Source organism: Ruditapes philippinarum, unplaced genomic scaffold (genome assembly GCF_026571515.1).
Source record: "Ruditapes philippinarum isolate M1 unplaced genomic scaffold, ASM2657151v2 ctg32_1_1_1_1, whole genome shotgun sequence".
Taxonomy (NCBI): Eukaryota; Metazoa; Mollusca; class Bivalvia; order Venerida; family Veneridae; genus Ruditapes; species Ruditapes philippinarum.
Window position 1 is genome coordinate 207088 of NW_026860502.1, and position 25035 is coordinate 232122.

Genomic DNA, 25035 nt, shown 5'->3' on the forward strand with positions numbered 1-25035 from the left:
ATTTTAAGGGAAAACTTTTAAATTTTTCAAAATGTCAAGCATTGCTTTTTATGGTAAAAAAATTTGCCCTGATTTTGAAATGAAAACTTTAAAAATTTTCTGGTTGTTTATACCTTTTTAAAGGGCCCAAATTTCCCTTTTTTTTATTTTATTTTTGTTAAAAACTATTTCTCCCTGTTTCTTTGTAAGAATCACGTTACTACACGTTGGATGTTATTGGTATAAAATCTATTAATAGTAACAAATGGCTGATAAGACAGATATACAGGTATCTTGTGAATGGTTGGCATGATAAAGTACTTATCAAAGTAATTCTGTATGAATAATTACAATATCTCGGTATGACGGTAGGGGGCCGGAATCGTATTGGAAACACAGAGAAAAACTAATATACTATATTTGTGATGATAGTTTATCGCACTGAAAGGCAATTAAACGTTAACTATACCATATGTAACGACGGAAATATTGATTTCAACTAAATTATATATTTTTTCGATAGCGCATAAGAATAAATTTTTTATGCAGACACCACTTTTACAGTAGAATTGCATTGTTTAATGCAATAATTAAGCATAATTATATATTTCATAGTCACTTTGCAAATATTCGATGATCAGTAATTATTTGTCGGTAATTATCGGATTCTTAAGTAAAACATACGGATTTCAATGTATGGTACAACGGTATATGTATAAAGTAGAATTACAAGTAGAATTACAAGCATATCATTTGCTATACAAGACTCGTTGACAAAGTGTTAGATTTTCATTTACTCGTAGTTTCAAATTGAAGTCTGTTGGTTCGATAAAGTGATTTTTTATGTTTTCTATTATGATATTTTTTGTATTTTGCAAAAAATGACCATTTATCAAAATTATGAAATAAATAAGTGCTAGAAATGAAACACACGATTTATCAACTGTTTCAGATAGTGAAAAGATATAATAAAATCAATTTAACAGGATTTGTCCAAGGGTTTGCCTTAAATACGAAAGTGAGATTTTTGACGAAAGTGAGCGAAAGTGACTTTTAAAATTGAATTGTACCGTTTTAATATAATTTTACAATAAAATTGCTGTTTGTAGACGTATATTATTAGCAACTAATTATATATATTATAATAAATAACCATAATCATGATTTAATCGCCATTTATTGGCCTAATTTCTTTATACCAGTTCGCTTGCAAAGAAAAATACGAAATATATGAAATATAGAGTTTAAATTGAAAATGTACTAAATTTGCAGTTTGTTGACGTATATTATAAAAAATTAATATTATTTATTTTCTAAATTAATCATTACGATGCTTTATAGTTTTATACCCCATTTTTGCATAATTTCTATATACAATATCAGCGATCTTCCTTTCGCTCTTACATTGAAAAATACGAAAGATTCGAACTTGCGTCTACTAGGTTACAACTTCTTCATACTTACCACTGGGCCATCGAGCAGTATTAATTGATATATACATGTAATTATACTTACAATAAAATCGTTAACATTAATCATAATATATGTAAGTTATGAAAACTAACGAAACACCCTCCGAAAATTAATGGGTCTCGGGTAAATATTGCCAAACAATACTTGCTTATTTAATAATGATACCAGTTTCTTGACCAAATTACAAAGCAAGTTTGCTTCAAATATGATGTTTTATTATAACATAACCTAAATTTATTGCATACAACTCTTTTACAAAGTTTATAGCAAGAAATGTGGCAGGTATATGAAACATGAACATGAACATGAATAAACATTACTCAACTTATTGTTCCTTTTTCTTTATACTCGAACCATTAAACTGATATTTTCTTTTTTTATGATATAAAAAACATATTTTTATCAGGCGACTCGATGCTTTAGCATCAAAATCTCTACTTGTTGCATTGAGTGCCGAATAAAAAATAGCGATAACCTACTTATACCTTTACTCGAATTGAAATAAGACGGGAGCAGTTGCAAACGCGCACCGACATTCGTTTGGGAATAAGCAATGGAGAAAAATATTACAAACACTAATGAAGGTAATTTATAACATTTTATTTTTCAACTTACAATTTTTTTTCTATTGTGTGGCCAACGTAACAATTGTATTTGTTGGGGAAATTACCTTTTTTTGTTTTTACAAGATATTTTTCTGGTATTCTGATTGGAGGTACAATTATGATATATTCCTTTCACCCTGCACATTTTTTTCTGTTGATTAAATCATAACCATAAAGGTGATGAAATATGTACTGTAAATGGACATGTATTGCTATTTAAAACAAAAAAACCGTTAATCATTGTCAGAATTTATGCAAGAATATTAAGGAAAACCTTCTGAGGTCCGAAGGTCGTGAAAAAACATAAAATTCGATTTTTTTAACATAGATCAACTTACTTGCATGGGTACTTTAAAGAAAATATATGCCAAAATAATAAAGAAATTTAGTTAAATTACGCAGAAATTGAAATTGAAAATCGCACCTTATATAATTCTTAGCGTTTCATTTTTTTAGTAACATCATGAAAACGTTAAAGGAGTCCCTTTAAAGGAACTCCACTGAGGACCAAAAGCCTAAAACATAAAATTTGAAAATCTTACATAGATCAGCTGGGGCAAAAGATAATTAAGAAATATACCCAGAAATTAATTGAAAAATTATTTTGTTCAACGCTTTTAAATGTTGGGTCATTTTCCACATTTAGAATAATCTTTGTGGAAAAACAGTGTGAGCAAATGATCTGAAATTTTGCATACAGGTAATTGTGCTAGACCTATATCTAATGGAACATTATTCTTGAAAAATAATTCCAGTCCTGTCATGTCAAATAACCTCAGTGGAGTCCCTTTAAGGTTTGAAAGAAAGGTTCTACTTCCCCCTCGTTACATTTCTTCGATTACTCAATGTGCAAGACAACGACTAATGTGAAAAGCTTTACCTATTATTACTCGGATTTTCTTTCCACTGTATTTTTTCTTCAATATTGTGACCAGCAAAAAACACGTTATCTTATGGACAGGGCACTGTCTGATTATTTACTTTTTTACTACAAGGACAATGGTATGGTATGCGTACAAAAAGTAATTTAACGTAGCGTCAGGCGGGATAAGCGAGCCTCATCGTCATAGTTATAGCCTAAAGTGTATCAAAATAATATACATAAAGTTGATTACGGAAATAAAACGTGCTGATAAAATTTTATCTAGTGCATCATTTTTATTTATCTTTTTTATTCATTCATATTTTTTGCATAAAAACTGAAAAGTGACAAGATGTCAAACTCGTATATTTTTTTCGACATTTCTATAATTTGTTAACTCTGTTGGTGGCGGGCAGAAACTAACAATGTGCATGTTTGTATATTGAAATAACCGATCAAGTATTTTCAATTATAAATTAATCAAATAAACTCTATGCATAACTCAAAGGCGTTCTCCTATTTTTGAAGCACGCTCTTTGAATCTTTGTTGGGATTCGTGAGAGTCATAAATTCTAGTAATAAAAACACACGACGAGCAAACTTTTTATATCGATATAATAAATGGTTGTTTGATAAACAAATAAACTCCCAATGATATTTCAAAATGAATTGCCTGGTCGCCTCGTTCTTCTCTACAGATTTTATTTATGATAAAGACATTACATATGTAACGTGTCCATTTATGTCTATTTACGTTAAGGGTAAATGACAAGATGCAAGCTGCAGTGATGAAAAAGTAGCGTTTTTATCTTTTCTTCTCATTTCTTTTGTTTTAAAGGTTACTATGGGGAGCCTGCTGACCAGCATATTACATCCCGGTCATCAAACCAAGGCCAGGTGCCTAGCGGGTTTTATGCAGTGGGTCAACATGCTGGAAGCCAAACGCCGATACAGATGCAAGCTTTGGATCCAGCACCTCAAGGAATTGTACAGTATGTGATGCAGCCTGTTCAACAAGGTTATGGCTCCAATACAGTACATTATCATGTCCCTGGTAACCAGTACATGGTACGAGATTCATTTAGCCCTATGCCTACCGATGAAGGTACTTTTAACCAAATAATCTTCTTATTTAAAAATATTTTATTGCATATATGAATATAAATCAATTATTTTACATAAACATAATATCACCATATACAAAAGGGTGGGGCAAAAAGTGTTTGCAATATTGCCATGGTTTCTCCCCAATAAATGTTTAATATCAGTTTCATAAAGTAAAGATATATTTATATTAACTAAACAATGAAATAATTTACATATTAACTAAATAATGAAATAATTTACATATTAACTAAATAATCAAATAATTAACTCACCGTGTCATTTTCCCATTCAATCAATATGAAATTCAGATATACCGCAATTTAAGTGTGATATAAGCTAACGAATTAAAACTCCTATAATCGAGTTTGTCAATATATTGCTCTTCTTTGCAGACGATGATGGGCCGACAATCATACCATCTTTAGCAGGTATAATTTTCAAGCGTATAGTCTCCGCACTTTTCATTCTTCTAGATGTTTGCTTAAATTGGTTGCAATTCGCCTCGTGGGTTGGAAATTTTGAATTGTCAGCCTGGTTGAGTGTGCTTGAAACAGTAAATAGTCTGAAAGGGAAATCGCCGTGGAAGTCTCAATGCAGTGAAGGGTCCGTTGACCTTACATCAATCTATGGGGCCTTTGTTGGCATAGGAACCGCCTACGCCTGCTTGAAAATAGTTAACATGATCGGGGAAACACTCTTAGAATACCAACTGCGAGATAAGAGTGAAAAAGAGCCTGCTTGCAGGGGGTTTCAGTTGCTACATGGTTGGATAGAAACAGTGCTGGGTGTTCTTTGTGACGACCTGCCCCAGGCCATATTGTTAACCTTATTTAGCGTACAGTGTCAGGTTGACTTGACTGCCATGACGAAACTTATTGTTTTGACAATAATCAAATCAATCAAGAATGCCTTTCGTGCCAGTTCGTGCAAGCAGAAGTACAAACCGTGTTGTCATGACCTATGTAAAGATTTCTGCGCCATAAAACAAGATTTTCCTTGCTGCTGTAGATTATTCATTTTTAGACCTTTTGGTTGCTGCTGCGACGCAGAGTGCGTAGAATGTGAAGAGTATGCCATTTGCCCCGACTGTGTGTGCAAGAGAGGTGGCAGATGCTTTGGCAATATTGACAAAGACCCGAAATGGGCATTAAGATACTACAAAAAGTTACAACAGTGTTATTTTACACTTCAAGTTGCAATTATCGTAATTTGTTTACTTAAAATTTTTAAAAACCATTGGATTTTCAATTTTATGAGCAAACCAATCGAAACAGTACAGCCTTAAGAACATTAATACCGTGTCCGGGGATTATAAAAAATCAACTGAGATGAAAATGTTAGTTCTGACATAAATTGTTTTTGTTTTACGATTTATATAATTTCCTTAAACGATTTTTAACATCTAATATATTAAACTTATGTAATTCATGTGTGTCATTATTCAGAGACTGAACTGTACAAAAGTAGATCTACGTAAATATTCTATTATTTAGAGACAACGAGTACATAAAAGTGTAATTATTCAGAAACTGACCTGAGCATAATAGTCTAGTCAAATTAGCCCGAAAATCAAGCTAACCTAGAACTAATTGCAAAAGTTTTTGTTTTGGTATTTTATGATGGTACCATATCTGCTTGATATTAGGAAAAAAGTTGCACTCTTTTGCTGAAGGGGAAATGTGATAATTCTAGCTTTCAAGTTGACACCCTTAAATTTCAGTTATAAAATCGGCGTAATTTGTTAATTTCCGATGATACTAAAAAAACACTTCTATATATAAGTTAAACATATTTATTACATGCAAACTTCATACAAACAAATTTTTGTACATGTTGATACAAAAATTTATGCATTTAAAATTTAAAAAAAAAATTTTGGTGGGCAATTCTATGACAAACTGGTGTCAAATTACCCCACCCACTTTATGTTAAAATTTTTAACCAGTCAAATTCCGATATATAAGCAGCAAATCATCCATTCCATGTATATTTACAGTAAAAACAATACATAATAACATATTTATGCATGAAGAAGTACTTTGTAAATTATGTCAACTGTATTCATATGAATTAAAATGGACATACATGTGTATTGTAAATTATGTTTTAGATAAATGTTGAATAATTCAGGTACACTTTTGTTTAGCTAACATTCTGAACATCCAACGCATTTTGAATAATTTGTTTGTTTCAAGCAAAAAAAAAAAGAACAACAACAACAAGTAAGTATAATTAAGAGCGAGTTACAATTACCAAAACTACAGATGAAAAATACTATGCCCGGTCTATGGAGAAATTGTAGTATATACATTTAAGTGTCACTTGTTGAAATTTGACATTACACACGGAATAAAACTATATTACAAATGTATAAATGTACCGAAGAGCTACCTAATTTGGCAAGCAACAATGTAGTGATAATAAATATAAAGAACATGAATATACAGGCTGTTTCATTCACAAGAACTACATTTTTGTCACATCGATATGTACACTTAAATCACTTTAAGTATATGGTAGGGTTATTGTCATGCTTGTACTAACACATAACAGTCTACAACATATAAGACCACTTCTATTAATTTGAAATTATCGTTCTGTATTTCAGACAGTATAGTAATACATTTTTATTTACAATAGGTGAACTTTGACATTGACAATTAGAGAAAAAAACAGTGTGTCGCAACACAAGCAAATATAAGAAAGCATTGATAAGTATGTATTCAATATACAATCTAACTCTAAATATACAATACTATTGTACATTTGGAGTTAGATTGTTTCAAACATTTTACTACATTTATGTTATAGCGCATAGTTTGGTGCTAGTACAAGTTAATTGTTCTGTGATAGACACCTGCATAAATTTTAGTATAATTTGACCCTGGATAAAAGAGTATAACTACAATACTAAAGAACTACTTCATATGGCAAGCAAACAGAGTATTATTATAAATCTTTTGTTTTTATTACAAGCTACTTTGTATTTACTTCGCGAGGAATATGAGACTGTTCAATATATAGAACAGATTTGTCTGCAAAGTTTTATATGAATAACTTAAAGTGAAACCTCTATTGCTTATGTAAAAACAAGATGCCAGATGCATGTACATTGCCAATAATAACACTAAATATGAATACATTTCAATACAAAACAGGTAAAAATTGACAACTAGTTCTAAGAGCATTGCGTCGATACAAGATCTAGTCCTCCATGTCTGCAAAATCAATATCTGAAATGGACCGACAGTTTGAACAGCTAATACAATATGACATTCTCCACAACCAACCGAAAATTCAAGGTTATGTTTGCGACAGGTACATCTCTAAGAGTGGCATTTTTTGCAATTGCATCTGATAATATTTAAAAGAAAATCTGGAGCAGCGGGTTGTGTAGATTTTGTGGGTAAAAGAGTCCTTCGAGAAGTTCCTATCCCCATTCAGTTGGATCTAATTTATCATTTCCAATCCATGTTTGTGTTTGAAAATATGACGGTAAAGAATGTCAGACGTAGGCGGAATGCTTTGAACTTGAATAACAGATCAACTTGACATGGGTTTGATTACAAATTTGTGAAATCTCAGTTTGTTCAAATTTATCTCCCTAGCTTCATCATATAATATCCTCATGGCATTTTCATCACCTGTAATAATTTCTTCTTTGTTTGTTGAAGAATGAAATATTGCAGCATTTTGCCGGAACACTTCATTTTTACACATTATTTTAAGAACTGTCGCAACCAGAGAAAGCGTGCAGGAATGGTAGGAGATAACAAATCTCTATTCCAATCATATTTTGGTGTCTTTTGAATATATATGCCAAACTATTTGGGTTTTCAATGTCTGATCTGAAATATACATTCTTCGAATCTGACGAAATTCCAAAACTGACAACAGTCTGTTTAAAACAACATTTCCCCACACATTGTTTCTCTTAGAACATTTGAGTTGTATTGTTTCCTGCATCCTCGGTAACGCAGGCTATTTACCGTATACATGTATCGGTAATAATATTAAATGTAGTGTATACGGAATGTGTACCGTGGGTTCCGACGATGTGTTTCCTGAAAATCAAAACTTCTACCAGGATGAACATCTATGTTTACCAGATGCAACTTTAGCAGGCTTACCACAGAACAAGCGATCACACTTTAAAGCAAAGTTAGCATTTGATCTTAAATGTCTTTTAACTTGGTTACACTTAAAATTGGAACTATTTGAAATGTTTCTATTGTGGATAAAATCCCTTCTACAGTCTTGATGCACAATTTGGCCTGTAATTGTTCGTATACTTGTATACTTGAATTCCTCAGATCGCTAGCATGGTTAACACTGTTGCTTCCCTTCTCCCTGAGAGTGACAATTGGTATCCATTCTGGATATCCTGCGCACAAAATACGCACGTTGTAGAATCTGAAAGCATATTTTAAATCTACAGATCTGTATATATTTTTATTTTGTATATGCATTATTTCACAGTAACAATAGTATTATGTAGTGTAAAATATGAATATACATCATACATGTATATAACTTATGAAATATGTTATTTTATATATGTTTGTATTGTGTGTTGATTATCTTACTATTCAGACCAATATCGACACATGGGAACATGATGAATGTATAAACCATCTGACATTGGTAAAAACAAAATATACCTGTTGCCATGTTGATATTTACTTGTAGATCCCGAAATCAGAAATGCACAACGGGTTTCTGAAAAAAAATTATTCAGTATAGAAATATTCAGTATAAAATGTGCATTTATTTCAGCCTACCTTAAATAGCCTATGTTATTTCCCTGCATTTAACATACATTAGACCTTTGTCCGAAAACTTTATGGCAAGCATGTGTATATTTACAGAGAAATTGTCATGAGTTTTTTATTAATTTAATATACAGTAGTCAGTATAAACATACCGAAATGCAACGCCCTTCATATCGTTGTTTGTTCCATCAGCATGGTTTGGTAATGTGGCTTGTATCATCTATAGAAATAAAAGACATATTTTGTGAGAAATCATGTATGAATTTAGCATATATTGCATCAACCGATACTCAAATGACATAATGGTGTGGTCTATTTCACATAAATAGCATATTTAAAAAAAGGACAAGTTAAAACAAACATTGTTCATATATTATAGATAGAAATTGTGCATAGATAATACTTAAAGTATGACTCACCTTGATACAAGAGACAGCTGAACATTAGATAATCATCATATGACCATTGGTGTGTAAATCATGGATGTCCCATCTGAAATTAAGTATTGATTTTATTTATGTACATTTACATACATGTTTATTAATGCAAAATATATATCTAAATATAAATTTATATATACGTACATGTAAATCTGAATATTGTTTTATTACTGGTTTGGGACCACCAAAACCAGACAACCACCAAACCCGGACGGCCCCGAAAATGCTTTATTTAGTATTTTCTTTGTTCAGTGGTTGTCGGTCACTTTTTCATCAACAATAAATGCATGTTTCTTCTAAAATTAAGCAAATAAATTTATTTCAACCTACGTAAATGGTAATATTTTTATTGTCTATTTATAGAATGTTGACGTTGAAATTTGGGGGTCAAGAAAGCATTGGATATATCATTTCGATTCTAACACGACATAAACAAAAAAATGCTGCCGTACCTGCTATTAAGCAAAATTGCGCCTAATTTGTTTCCGTACTTATTGTCAGCGCGTCGGATTACGTCACATGTATAATGATTACGCCACATGTCTAAATATAGAGCGTCAAACAGTGACTCTATTGCATAATAACACACACTTTCGGTTCTTCTATATGTTCAATAGGGCAAAATGCAGGTCGTGTTAGAATAACAAATTGATAGAGCGCTTGTTCGGAATGCGTATTTAGAGTTTCTTTTAATACTTCATAAGAAGTGTTTTATATATACTTTTATTTTAAAACACAATTATCAATTTCGCCATGATGTTTTCACCTCTAAATCGTCGTACACTCGTGTTTTTCGTCTTTGAACTTCCGTGTATTCATATTTTTGCCTTCCAGTTGGCATGTGCAGAACAGAACAATTGATTTGTTTAACAAATGAACAAGTTTATATAAAGTCATTTTCAAAGAGGCTATGCATCAGTGATTTTTTTTATTATAGTCTGAAATTGTTATATGCATTTTTGTTAGGTTTTTCTTAGGTTCTTTTTAAATAACCAAATTGTTTTGTTGTTTATTTTTCATTAGCATAATAGCAGGTGAGGCTGTGATGCAGAGGTAAAATGCTTACATCGGGTTTGACACCCTGGCACTGTTTAATATTTTATATGAAGGAGTTTTTTATCTTATTTTATTTCATGTTATGTTAGCTCATGATTAAACTGTTGTAACAAAAAATCTATTTGAGATTTATTTTTTTATTTTTTTATTTATTTATTTATTTAATTTCTTTTTTGCAATTTGAAATTTGCTTTTGAAGTTGTGTTTTAAGGGTGTGGCGCCGTTATATGTCGCAACGCCGCTAAATGTCGCACTTACCGCTAAATGTCACACAATTGCCGCTAAATGACGCAACAACCGCTAAATATTGCAAAATCATCTGCAACTGTAACGTTAAATGTCGCAGGATTATCCCTTACCGTTAAATGTAGCAACACCACCCTTAAATGTCGCAATATCAAATTCATGTACAAAAACTGGTATTATGTCAATTTTAAAGTTATGCAAGTGAACTAGGGACCAGCTATCTCTCAGAGAGAAAAAGATTTGCTGTGATGTTTATGTCTCTGCGATGATAATACAAGATGATACATGTTAAAAATAATATTATTTGATTCTAGTAACTTTGGTTCACATTTTTAAATGGCAACAAGCGATGTAATAGGAAATTGTTGCGCGTTAATAAACCAGTCAACACGATCAAATTCAATCGCATTTTCGGTGGTTTTAGCACGGATTCCAGTAACAGTTCAATGTAAAAAACAACAACATTGTTTTAAACAGTCCTAAAGTAGATAGAGAATCTTCTGATTATTTGATGCCAAGACTTTGCCGATATGTAGTCTCAAAGCGAAATGTGTTTTAGAAAAAAGAAAGCTCAATGTATTGCCTGAATTTGTTGCGTGGTAAGTAAAGGTATATCTAGACTTTGGTATCGCTTGAATATCTCGCGTGGAAGGTAAAATGCTAGGTTACTCTTATCTATGCCAGATGTAACTTAGTAAATCTTAAAAATTGAAATCCATTTATCACAAACATCTATAAGGCTAACATTTTTTTATTAAATGTTTTACGGGACATTTTTTAAAAAAAAAATGGATCGGGGAGTAGGGGATAAATAAAAATAACAAGAGCCCGGTTTGAGCCGGGTGATGCTCCCCGAATAGGTTTTGGACACAGGAAAGTACACCTCTTGTAGTTTCAGAGTTATGTCCGTGGAAAAAGTTCAAAGTGCAATAATTCCAAAATTAGGCAAGGCTGTTACAGTTCTTTGCACTGCACTTCTTATCAATGTGATCTATCAACCTACAAAGTTTCTTGATGATATCTCTTATGATTTCCGAGTTATGTCCTGGACAATTCAAAAAGTAAAAATAAACAAAGGGCAATAACTCCAGAATTAGGCAAGGTAGAGTTATGATTCTTGTGCACTGCACATCTACCCATTGAGATTTATCTACCTACAAAGTTTCATGTTGATATCTCTTATAGTTTTACAGCTATGTCCTGGACAAGATTTTTCTAAAAGGGGAGATTATTCAAAAATAAGGCTTAACAGAGTTATGGTTCTTTTGCACTGCACATCTATCCATTGAGATCTATTCACCTACAAAGTTTCATGTTGATATCTCTTATAGTTTTAGAGTTATGCCCCGGACAAGATTTTTCTATAAGGGGAGATAATTCAAAAACCAGGCAAAATAGAGTTATGGTTCTTTGACACTGCACTCCCCCTCAATGCCCTCTACCACTGTATGAAGTTTCAACAAATTATCTCCAAGGGTTTTCAAGTTATGTTCCGGACAAAGTTCAAAGTATTAAAATAAACAAAGGGCAATAACTCCAAAATTAGGACAAAAAGAGTTATTGTTCTTATGCACTGCACATCTACGCATTGAGATCTATTCACCTACAAAGTTTCATGTTGATATCTCTAATAGTTTTAGAGTTATGCCCCGGACAAGATTTTTCTATAAGGGGAGATAATTCAAAAACCAGGCAAAATAGAGTTATGGTTCTTTGACACTGCACTCCCCCTCAATGCCCTCTACCACTGTATGAAGTTTCAACAAATTATCTCCAAGGGTTTTCAAGTTATGTTCCGGACAAAGTTCAAAGTATTAAAATAAACAAAGGGCAATAACTCCAAAATTAGGACAAAAAGAGTTATTGTTCTTATGCACTGCACATCTACCCATTGAGATCTATTCACCTACAAAGTTTCATGTTGATATCTCTTATAGTTTTAGAGTTATGCCCCGGACAAGATTTTTCTATAAGGGGAGATAATTCAAAAACCGGGCAAAATAGAGTTATGGTTCTTTGACACTGCACTCCCCCTCGATGCCCTCTACCACTGTATGAAGTTTCAACAAATTATCTCCAAGGGTTTTCAAGTTATGCTCCGGACAAGACAACGGACGGACAGACGGACAGACGGACGGACGGACAGACGGACAGACGGACAGACGGACAAGGCGCCGACTATATGCTCCCCCGAAATTTTTCGGGGAGCATAAAAATAGATGACCGAATTATAATTATTAACTGTTTTATTCGGTCTTGAACTCATCGAACATTTTGATTTAGCGTAATAAGATTATTAACGAGACTTCTGTAAAAAAAGTAATCAACTTAGAGGCGGTACGGCCGAGTGATTAACGCGTCAGACTAGTAATCTAAAGAAGGCTGCGTGGGTTCAAACCGAGTCAGGTGCAAGACGTTTTTACCGTTAGCAAAAAAACTTTAAACTCGTTGCTTAGTACTGGTTAGTTCCAGTTCTAGTACTTTAATGCGCTTAGAGCTTCCAACACAAATGAACTAAAACAAATTCGTATAACCAAAAATAATCAAGTTGATATTCAGATTGTTGAACGTTAGCACTTACAGCAATATATACAAAATAAGCATTCTGATACAAATAGAATTTTGTTGGATTTTAATGCGCACCATCAGAGTCAGGACATGGTAACTTTTCCGCCTTACTGGTGAAGAAGGACATTATTTGCCTTTCCGTGCATAATTTCAGTCACGAACGGGAATTTGAATAAAACCAGCGACGTTCCATAAACTAGGTGGACTATCTTCCTCATATAAAAGAATACTAAGTCTCTTGCGGGATTCGAACCAACGGCGATGAGGGCAAGTAGAAGTACAAAAGTACACAAAGCAAAATACTTTACAGATGATTATTATATGAACATTTGCATACTATACTTTTATCAATCGCTTTTTCAGTTAAATTTCAATAAAAAAAAAGACATTTCTTGCGACATTTAACGGTAGTGTTGCGACAATTAACGGTAAGAGTAAATCGTTCGACATTAATTTTAACGTTACAGTTGTGACATTTAACGGTAATCAGCGTTGCGACATATAATGGCGCCACAAAGGGCACTGGCATAAGTTGTTGGAAATAATGTGCCATTCTTGATTTTTGTGAAAAAGTGAGACTGTTTTGGGGGCAAGCGTTTATTATGAATGTCTTATACAGTAGTTGTATTTTCTAGAAAAGAATAAAAATAGTAAAAGAAACTGATCACAAGAAAAGTACATTAGGATCCGTTACACTTATTCATAAAGTTTTAAAACAATCTGTTCTCGGGAACTCTCTGAATCAGAAATAAACCAGTGTTACAGCACATTGATTATTGTAGTTTTATATTTACCCACCAATATGAATCTTTTTAATAATTTAGCTAATATCCATTTTGTACTGGTTTAATATTCAAGGCTTTAGGCACTTAACATTTGTCATTTCGATAATGTTTCTTCTATATATGATTACTGCGTATTATAGTAGATTAAATATGAAAACACAACGTCTTATGTTGTAAATTAGAAGTATCCAGAGTAGTAGAACTGTTTCGGCATATTCAACCGAACGAACTGAAAGGAATGTCATAGACCCCAATCTTTATTCTAAAGACAAAGAGATGCCTTTATTTTATACAACGGATTCCTTCTGAAGCAAAATGATCCCCACTCCCCAGAACCAACTTCATAACACCCTTATCAGAAACCTGTAGAATATATGAATCTCAAACTGGTTTGTGCAAGCTTGAAATAAACTCTTACGTTAATTCTTTTTCTTTTTTACCTCGCCCGACCTTGACCTATTGATTAAATACTGTTTCAGCTTAAATACATTTGTAGCGTATATAAATATTGATTTGAAAAATTAAATCTGGTATTTGAAAACAATTTTTAATACTTTTATTACTGACAAATATACCGGCACTAACTTATTGTCCAATTGGTGACTGCCATAAAAAATCATAATTTAATCTGGCTTTTGTGAGAAGAGGCATCATGTATAAGCTGAACACCTGTCCATCCGTTGTTTCTTATTGTAAAATGCCTTCACTTTTTCTAGTTCAAAATTCTTGTAAAACTGTCCAGTGTCATAATGCTGACTATTCAAACTCACAAGAGAAACTGAATTTAATATGAAGTTTCCAGCGTTCTGTACCCGTATATCCGTAAAAACAACACGCCATCAAGACGCTATGCTGTCGTTATTCAGGCGTAAGTCACACGTTCACAACGCTCGTCAGGAGTTGACAAATAATTCGCCCCGCGCCAGTGGTACGTTAGCACACGCTTATGGGTTTCAGACGTATCTTACTTGGTCGCTGTTACACGCTTCTCGTGCGTTAGACACACGCTAGTTTTGCGCGTTAGACACACGCTAGTTATGCGTTAGACGCATATTAATCACATGCTAGATGTGTCAACCCCATTCAAGAACGTTCAAAAATTGAACGATTGAAACGTTCAGAGAGCGATGACGAGAACGTCATGGTGTGTTGACCCTATACATAGGCCATATAATATGTTAAAAATCTTATAATATACATGTTAAGAAAGAAATTAATACAATGTATATGCATGTAGAATAATTTCTTCATTTTTTATGTTATGAAAAAAAACGAATGAAAATGACCAAGGCGACACACACTGTGCTCCTCTTAGATCACGATACTTCACTCTTTGAAACAAGAAAGATAAGAAACAATGAACTTACGGTACCAAAAATTGTCAAAAGCTAAAATAGTTAAGTATTTTCTGCTGTATGAAACTAGTCTCATGGATATATGGCATTGCAGAGAAATAAGTGATGACGCGAAATTATTGATGTTGACTTTACATGTTAACGATATATTTTCTGTGATCTTAACAATCGGTACATCTCGCCGGTTTTCCATTTACATAAATATCACTTCGGTCGCAAAATTGCGAATGTAATCAAAATTTTCGACGAACTTTATCAATCACTTTAAGTACAGACTGGCAGTATTTACATCTTGTTCCTGCACATTTTCAAAGAATGTCCTGTCATTAAATAATCAAAAAGTATGCAATGTGCCATCTCGTTTACATCAAACTTATGTAATTGTATCATTTTCGGTTCTATTTGCCTCCTATACGGACGCGATATTTCGGTCTTACCTACGCTAAGAAACTAAACATGTAAACAAATTGTAATTTAATGCTAGAATTGCTTTCTGAATATATTCCATTATATCAAGAAAAAGTCCACATAAATTAAGTTAATTCATAGTTATCAAAGTAAACAGTACATTATTAATGATTCTAACACGACCCGCATTTTTCCCTATTGAACACAGAAGAACCGAAAGTGTGTGTTATTATGCTATAAAATCACTGTTTGACGTTATATATTTATACATGTGACGTAATCATTATACATGTGACGTAACCACTATAAAATCCGACGCGATGACAATAAGTACGGAAACAAATCAGGCGCAATTTTGCTATATATCAGGTACGGCATCATTTACTTGTTGATGTCGTGTTAGAATCGAAATAATATATCCAAATCGGTGATTTTATCGCTGGATAACATCACTGTTTGTCGTTCGGATGCGCATCATTATATCACTCTGGCTACGCCCTCGTGATATAATTCCTCGCATCCGAACTCCAAACAATGATGTTATTGAGCGATAAAATCACAGTTTGGGATATATTATTTCTTAAATATCAAGGTTTTAGAAACCGAAAGTACAAAATGTCTAAAATGTTGGTTTATTTCATTATTTGGTCTTAAAGTCGGCTTAAATTAAGTAAATTCATGGAAATAAAAGTATAAATAATATTATCTAAATACCATTAATAAGTTTTAGGAACCGAAAGTACAAAATGTAAATCTGTTGGCGATATGTAGGGATTTCGTTATAATTATATGTCTATGGGCATTCTGAAATTAATTCTGACTGTGAGACATATTTTCAATCATAATTTCACCCCTGAGTACGGACCCCGGACGCCGGACATGTCGCCAATTATGTCCTTAATTGCCAAATGGTGACCTATTAATTTTGCATTCAGTAATTCACTGAATGCGACTAAATATATTGTTTTATTCTTTCTATTTGATATACAATATGCATGATTAATACACTTGTTACTATATATAGTAACAAAATTGCCTATGATTTCAACTGATTATGTCTGTCACGTGACCTATTATGAGTTTGCTGCCCGGGGCCGAGAACTTGTTATCAGCCCGCTGAACATGTGCACGTGCACAAACTGAAACAATGACGTCATATTTTACGTCATCAAACAGTTAACTGTAAAAGTGAATGTAGGTTGTCAGCACTAATTGCTTTATTTTTATTATGAGAGCTTAAGCGTATTTAGTACAAACACATTTTTGTTACTATTGAAATTTGAAGAAATAATATGACAAATTCATTCCGAAAAAAAATGAAAATAAAACATAAAAAATAAACATCTCTGTACAGAATAGTAGAAGAGTAGACAAGAATTTCAACGAAAGAACTTTGTTGTTGTATTTTTTTTTTTTTAAATGCTACTAGAATCTATTAGATCTACAAAGTGTATTAAAGACATTAATACACTTGTTACTATATATAGTAACAAAATTGCCTATGATTTCAACTGATTATGAGTGTCACGTGACCTATTATCAGTTTGCGGCCCGGGGCCGAGAACTAGTTATCAGCCCGCAGAACATGTGCACGTGCACAAACTGAAACAATGACGTCACATTTAACGTCATCAAACAGTTAACTGTAAAAGTGAAAGTAGGTTGTCAGCACGAATCGCTTTATTTTTATTATGAGACCTTAAGCGTATTTAGTACAAACACATTTTGTTACTATTAAATTTGAAGAAATAATACGACAAATTCATTCCGAAAAAAAAAATGAAAATAAAACTTGCTTCTTGGTTCTACTGCTTTGACCGCCTCCGTGGTCGAGTGGTTAGAGTCGATGACTTCTAATCCAGTAACCTCTCTGGCGTGGGTTCGATCCCCGGGAGATGCTTTGGTAGTTTAGCGCGGAGGAAGGTAGTCAAGTACTGGTGTAACTCTCCAGGAACGATGGTTAGGGAACTACCCGCCTATATGACTGAAATACTGTTGGAAAAAGGCGTAAAATGACACAAACAAACAAACAAACAAAATCTACTGCTTTGAACACACAAACAGAAAATATCTCTGTACAGAACAGTAGAAGAATTTCAACGAAAGAACTTCAAAGTCTATTTGTTTTGATTATGTTTTTGTTATTTGTTTTTTGTTTTTTTTTAAATGCTACTATTAGATCTACCAAGTGTATTAAAGACATTAATACACGTCAGCGTAGGGCCGGAAGGTGATAATCGGCCCTGAATGAATAACGGCCCTCGGGCTAAAGCCCTCGGGTCCATTATTCATTTTGCGGGCCGATTATCACCTTCCGGCCCTCTCCTGCCGTGTATTAACCTCTTATTAATACACGTCGGAGTAGGGCCGGGAGGTGATAATCCGAAAAAAAATGAAAATAAAACATAAAAAATAAACATCTCTGTACAGAATAGTAGAAGAGTAGACAAGAATTTCAACGAAAGAACTTTGTTGTTGTATTTTTTTTTTAAAAAAAATGCTACTAGAATCTATTAGATCTACAAAGTGTATTAAAGACATTAATACACTTGTTACTATATATAGTAACAAAATTGCCTATGATTTCAACTGATTATGAGTGTCACGTGACCTATTATGAGTTTGCGGCCCGGGGCCGAGAAACTAGTTATCAGCCCGCAGAACATGTGCACGTGCACAAACTGAAACAATGACGTCACATTTAACGTCATCAAACAGTTAACTGTAAAAGTGAAAGTAGGTTGTCAGCACGAATCGCTTTATTTTTATTATGAGACCTTAAGCGTATTTAGTACAAACACATTTTTGTTACTATTAAATTTGAAGAAATAATACGACAAATTCATTCCGAAAAAAAAAAATGAAAATAAAACTTGCTTCTTGGTTCTACTGCTTTGACCGCCTCCGTGGTCGAGTGGTTAGAGTCGATGACTTCTAATCCAGTAACCTCTCTGGCGTGGGTTCGATCCCCGGGAGATGCTTTGGTAGTTTAGCGCGGAGGAAGGTAGTCAAGTACTGGTGTAACTCTCCAGGAACGATGGTTAGGGAACTACCCGCCTATATGACTGAAATACTGTTGGAAAAAGGCGTAAAATGACACAAAAAACAAACAAACAAAATCTACTGCTTTGAACACACAAACAGAAAATATCTCTGTACAGAACAGTAGAAGAATTTCAACGAAAGAACTTCAAAGTCTATTTGTTTTGATTATTTTTGTTATTTGTTTGTTTTTTTTTTTTTTAAATGCTACTATTAGATCTACCAAGTGTATTAAAGACATTAATACACGTCAGAGTAGGGCCGGAAGGTGATAATCGGCCCTGAATGAATAATGGCCCTCGGGCTAAAGCCCTCGGGTCCATTATTCATTTTGCGGGCCGATTATCACCTTCCGGCCCTCTCCTGCCGTGTATTAACCTCTTATTAATACACGTCAGAGTAGGGCCGGAAGGTGATAATCGGCCCTGAATGAATAATGGCCCTCGGGCTAAAGCCCTCGGGTCCATTATTCATTTTGCGGGCCGATTATCACCTTCCGGCCCTCTCCTGCCGTGTATTAACCTCTTATTATAGTGATGCTAAGGAAGCCAATGAGACCATTATATGCATCATGCTTAAATGTAAAAGGTTGATGGTGTTGCCAAAATAAGAAAGCAAAACAACAATAATACTGGGTTGATGTAGTTTTGACCCTGACCACTTTCTGTACATACAAAGTCATGTGATAGAACTATTCTCAATTCGTATTATTTCCGAGACGTTTACGTATAATTTGCAAGGTGTTTCGAATGACTTTATAATTATATGCTATAGATCTTTTTACAATACGATTTTTCCATAGCAACCGATGTTGCATTTCGCGCATGCGCATTTTGCGTAGGGCAAAAGCGCAATAACGATAGACTACATTTTAGCGTACTTGAAGGCTATAAAAGACGTGATTATAAGTTATGTCACCCAGAAAACATGACTTTTGTGATGAATTAAAGCGGTAAACTTGTACTTCAAACGTGAATTGATATTTATAACAGATATTAAGAGATTAATACACGGCAGGAGAGGGCCGGAAGGCGATAATCGGCCCGCAAAATGAATAATGGACCCGAGGGCTTTAGCCCGAGGGCCATTATTCATTCAGGGCCGATTATCACCTTTTGGCCCTACTCTGACGTGTATTAATGTCTTTAATACACTTGGTAAATCTAATACATCTGGTAGCATTTAAAAAAAACAACAAAAAACAAAAAACAACAACAACAACAAATAGGATCTACTTTGAAATTCTTTCGTTGAAATTCTTGTCTACACATACTCTTCTACTGTTCTGTACAGAGATGTTTACTAACAGTACTGTTCGTGTGTTAAAAGCAGTAGAATCTAGACGCAAGTTTTATTTTCTTTTTTTTTTCGGAATGAATTTGTCGTATTATTTCTTCAAATTTCAATAGTAACAAATATGTGTTTGTACTAAATACGCTTAAGCTCTCACAATAAAAATAAAGCGATTCGTGCTGACAACCTACTTTCACTTTCACAGTTAACTGTTTGATGACGTAAAATATGACGTCATTGTTTCAGTTTGTGCACGTGCACATGTTCTGCGGGCTGATAACTAGTTCTCGGCCCCGGGCCGCAAACTCATAATAGGTCACGTGACACTCATAATCAGTTGAAATCATAGGCAATTTTGTTACTATATATAGTAACAAGTGTATTAATAAGAGGTTAATACACGGCAGGAGAGGGCCGGAAGGTGATAATCGGCCCGCAAAATGAATAATGGACCCGAGGGCCGTTATTCATTCAGGGCCGATTATCACCTTCCGGCCCTACGCTGACGTGTATTAATGTCTTTAATACACTTGGTAGATCTAATAGTAGCATTTAAAAAAAAACAAAAAACAAATAACAAAAACATAATCAAAACAAATAGACTTTGAAGTTCTTTCGTTGAAATTCTTCTACTGTTCTGTACAGAGATATTTTCTGTTTGTGTGTTCAAAGCAGTAGATTTTGTTTGTTTGTTTGTTTGTGTCATTATACGCCTTTTTCCAACAGTATTTCAGTCATATAGGCGGGTAGTTTCCTAACCATCGTTCCTGGAGAGTAACACCAGTACTAGACTACCTTCCTCCGCGCTAAACTACCAAGGCATCTCCCAGGGATCGAACCCACGCCAGAGAGGTAACTGAATTAGAAGTCATCGACTCTAACCCTTCGACCACGGAGGCGGTCAAAGCAGTAGAACCAAGAAGCAAGTTTTATTTTCATTTTTTTTTCGGAATGAATTTGTCGTATTATTTCTTCAAATTTAATAGTAACAAAATGTGTTTGTACTAAATACGCTTAAGGTCTCATAATAAAAATAAAGCGATTCGTGCTGACAACCTACTTTCACTTTTACAGTTAACTGTTTGATGACGTTAAATGTGACGTCATTGTTTCAGTTTGTGCACGTGCACATGTTCTGCGGGCTGATAACTAGTTCTCGGCCCCGGGCCGCAAACTCATAATAGGTCACGTGACACTCATAATCAGTTGAAATCATAGGCAATTTTGTTACTATATATAGTAACAAGTGTATTAATGTCTTTAATACACTTTGTAGATCTAATAGATTCTAGTAGCATTTTTTTTTTAAAAAAAATACAACAACAAAGTTCTTTCGTTGAAATTCTTGTCTACTCTTCTACTATTCTGTACAGAGATGTTTATTTTTTATGTTTTATTTTCATTTTTTTTCGGAATGAATTTGTCATATTATTTCTTCAAATTTCAATAGTAACAAAAATGTGTTTGTACTAAATACGCTTAAGCTCTCATAATAAAAATAAAGCAATTAGTGCTGACAACCTACATTCACTTTTACAGTTAACTGTTTGATGACGTAAAATATGACGTCATTGTTTCAGTTTGTGCACGTGCACATGTTCAGCGGGCTGATAACAAGTTCTCGGCCCCGGGCAGCAAACTCATAATAGGTCACGTGACAGACATAATCAGTTGAAATCATAGGCAATTTTGTTACTATATATAGTAACAAGTGTATTAATCATGCATATTGTATATCAAATAGAAAGAATAAAACAATATATTTAGTCGCATTCAGTGAATTACTGAATGCAAAATTAATAGGTCACCATTTGGCAATTAAGGACATAATTGGCGACATGTCCGGCGTCCGGGGTCCGTACTCAGGGGTGAAAGCTGCGCTTCGGGCCATATACCTTCCTCAGTCTGACCAACCAGTCCGCAAACTTGCATATTGCCCTCAAGGTCATGTTTTATTTGTTAAATAGTATTGAAATGATATAGTAGGGAAACGCCCGAGAAAATGTTGGTATGAGCAAACTCTTTTGTATGTGCATTTATTATAATCATGCTGTAAAACAATGATCTAAATTTGTGTTGATATATCAATTTCTGTTGTATTAACAAACCTGAAAGACACCTAATTGTTTTGTTTTCATTCATTCAATAAGATATATATACGTGAAAAGCCATTTTTCTCTCACATCCCATTACCCCTTGTGTAGAAGTCACGTGCCTATCCATCTTCTAACTAATTATACAACAACTGTTCTATAAATGCTGACAACAACATGGAAAACATTACTTAAAATATACATACAACTGGCACTGGTATCGTGAGGGTAGATTATCAAGCTACATTTTATTTAAAAGAAAACAATTGAAGCAAATTTAATATGTTATAATAAGAATAAAATGGTTTAGGATCGGAAAAGATATAATTAAAATCTATATCAAATGCAATTTTGAAGTCTGGTCTGTTAACACCTCATTTTAATTTTCTCTTTGAATATGTAATCTTAGTATTTAAGTAAATTTTGTGTTTTAAAACCATTTTGATAAGTGAAATCTATTGCATTTTGACATTAGATTATAAATTAGACTTATCCAAATTGTCTAGAATGATAGAATAAAAATAGTTAAAACATAAGATATAAAACTGTGTAAAGAACAGAACAGAATTTTATTTTGGATTTGTACATAGTGCATCATCACTACAATATAAATACACAAATTGTAAAGATGTCACGTTTCTATTTAACAAATAATATAGGATTTTATATATATTATTGAATTTCATGTAAAGCTAGAGAATGAACAATAATGATTTAAGAGAATATTATTAACACTTTAATATAAAACAATTTGTTACGCAGAGTATACAACAAATCAATTGAATTTTTAGTATAAATTTGTAACAAAATTTCAAAATTCAGTTGTTAGTACTAACAATAATGTTCCTGATTTTAATCGATTCTCTCAAATATTTAGCTAGATTAGTGAGTATAATTTTATTATTAGAAGAAATCAGTCCAATATTTACACATTGACGGACATTTGTAATAATATCGTTTCACATATTTTTTTCCTTATGTCAACATAGCATGGGCATATCAAAACAAAATGGTATTCATCTTCTTACAACATAAACAATATCTTTCACTCCTTGGGATTCTATTCTGACCATATAACCCGTTTGTACTCTTAGTGTATGTGCAGACATCCTAATTCTTGTGATGTAAAATCTAAGATCCTTTGGTAATATGTTAAGATAGTTTTCGTATAAATATAATTCTTTACAATTTTTATAAAGTTCTAAAACAGAATTATTTTCTACAGATGAATGCCATATTTGTATATAATTATCAATAACTCTTTGTTTAAATATTTTTGGAAATAATTTACTATCTACGATATTATTTTCCAAAAAGTATTCGGATAAACCATATATATCTAGCATTTTTTTAACATTTGATACCCAGTTTTTACCTTTATAACAGTCAGATAAACTAAATTCTTATTCATATGTTTTCCGTAAAATTATATTATCAGTATTTATCAATTTGCACCAAAACTTAATTATTCTTACGTATCGGTTTATATACAATGGGTAACGGCCAAGTTCGCCGTATATACGAACATTCCTTGTATTGGCTCTAACATTTAAAATTCTTTTACAATACTTCAAGTGAATACGCTCAATTATCTTTTCATTTGCTAAAACCCCATACTCTCAGATGCATATGATATGACTGAACCTACAAAAGAATCAAATAATTGGCATAATAATTTGGGTTTTAAATCCATGTTATCTGTTAAGAAGTAAAAGTAATGTATAAAGTTTCAGTAACAGCTTCCTCATTAATAGGTAAATAGTTTTAGCTTGATTACACCCTATTTTTCATATAACATGCTGGAATATTATCATTTCGCTTAGAAATGCATTATGTATTACAAAATACGTTTGTTTACATCAAGTTATCATATTATTTGATTTAATTATGATTTCCACAATTCATAAAACATGCCAACTCTTTGAAATAAGTCAAATTTAACATTTTAAAAAAATATCCCTAGATTTTCGTGATTTTGATCACAACACGCTTCCGTAGAGAAGAAAAATTTACATAACTTGTGCATACACATTTTTTTAAATACTCAGTAAGATGTGTGGTTAATTCTGTGTCATTTTAGATAATTGTACAAAAGAAAACAATATAGAACAATGGGTAAAAGATAAACTCTCTGTTAATGATTACTTCATTCAAAATTGTGTTTAAAAATCGCGAAATTATATGACACATTTTGTCATCTGCATAATCGATTGATTGGTGGTCAATAAAATCTATCTACTGACATATTTTTCCCTAAAATTTATACAGAAGAATATAAAAATGACTAAAATTACTCACCTTTGCACTAGGAATGCTGGAATTGAAGTAACTTCAGATCTTTCAACGAAAATATAATAAACGTGACGTCACCGAACGTGCATAAAGTTAAAGTACGGTGTAATTTAAGAGACACATTTAAATATTGATTTTTACTAAATCTTTATGATTGATTTTTCAGGATTCTGCAAGGAGATTTTTTGAGGACTTTTTTCTCAAAATGTAGATAATGTTTATCTTTTATTTAATCGTGAAAACATTTCTGAAGGAATTAGTTTTACCATAATTTCTAATATGACTGGCTCGGTGAAATATTTTTCGATCTTACACTGAAACAAACAAATATCCTCTATGTACTTATAATATTTCACATTTAATCCTCGGATATTTCTTCTTATTTTAGGTCTAACACATTTTAATTGTAACAAAGAACAACTGTAAAAATAACTAAATTATATCAGTTTGTATGGAAAAACCTACATTTTGTAACTTATATTGTACATGTACATCAAAATGTCAGACTGTGAATGTTTAGACACTGAGAATATTTTGTTTCATTTACGTCTACACATAGACCGAGTAAAAACAAAATGGCTGCCATTTCCCAGTTTCTTGCAGAAATCTATATCATTTTTTGGCCCTGCTTTATTAGCCAATCAAATTACTTCAATTGC

The 25035-nt window shown here is 32.9% G+C and overlaps 1 long non-coding RNA gene across 1 annotated transcript; it reads right to left on the reverse strand.

Annotated features, from left to right (window-relative positions):
• Positions 1-4419: 4419 nt before the first annotated feature.
• Positions 4420-9625, reverse strand: LOC132760329 (uncharacterized). Its single transcript, XR_009629836.1, has 4 exons — positions 9218-9625; positions 8951-9018; positions 8688-8745; positions 4420-8439 (listed from the first exon to the last, which is right to left on the reverse strand). It is a non-coding gene; the product is annotated as an uncharacterized LOC132760329 (long non-coding RNA).
• Positions 9626-25035: the final 15410 nt, after the last annotated feature.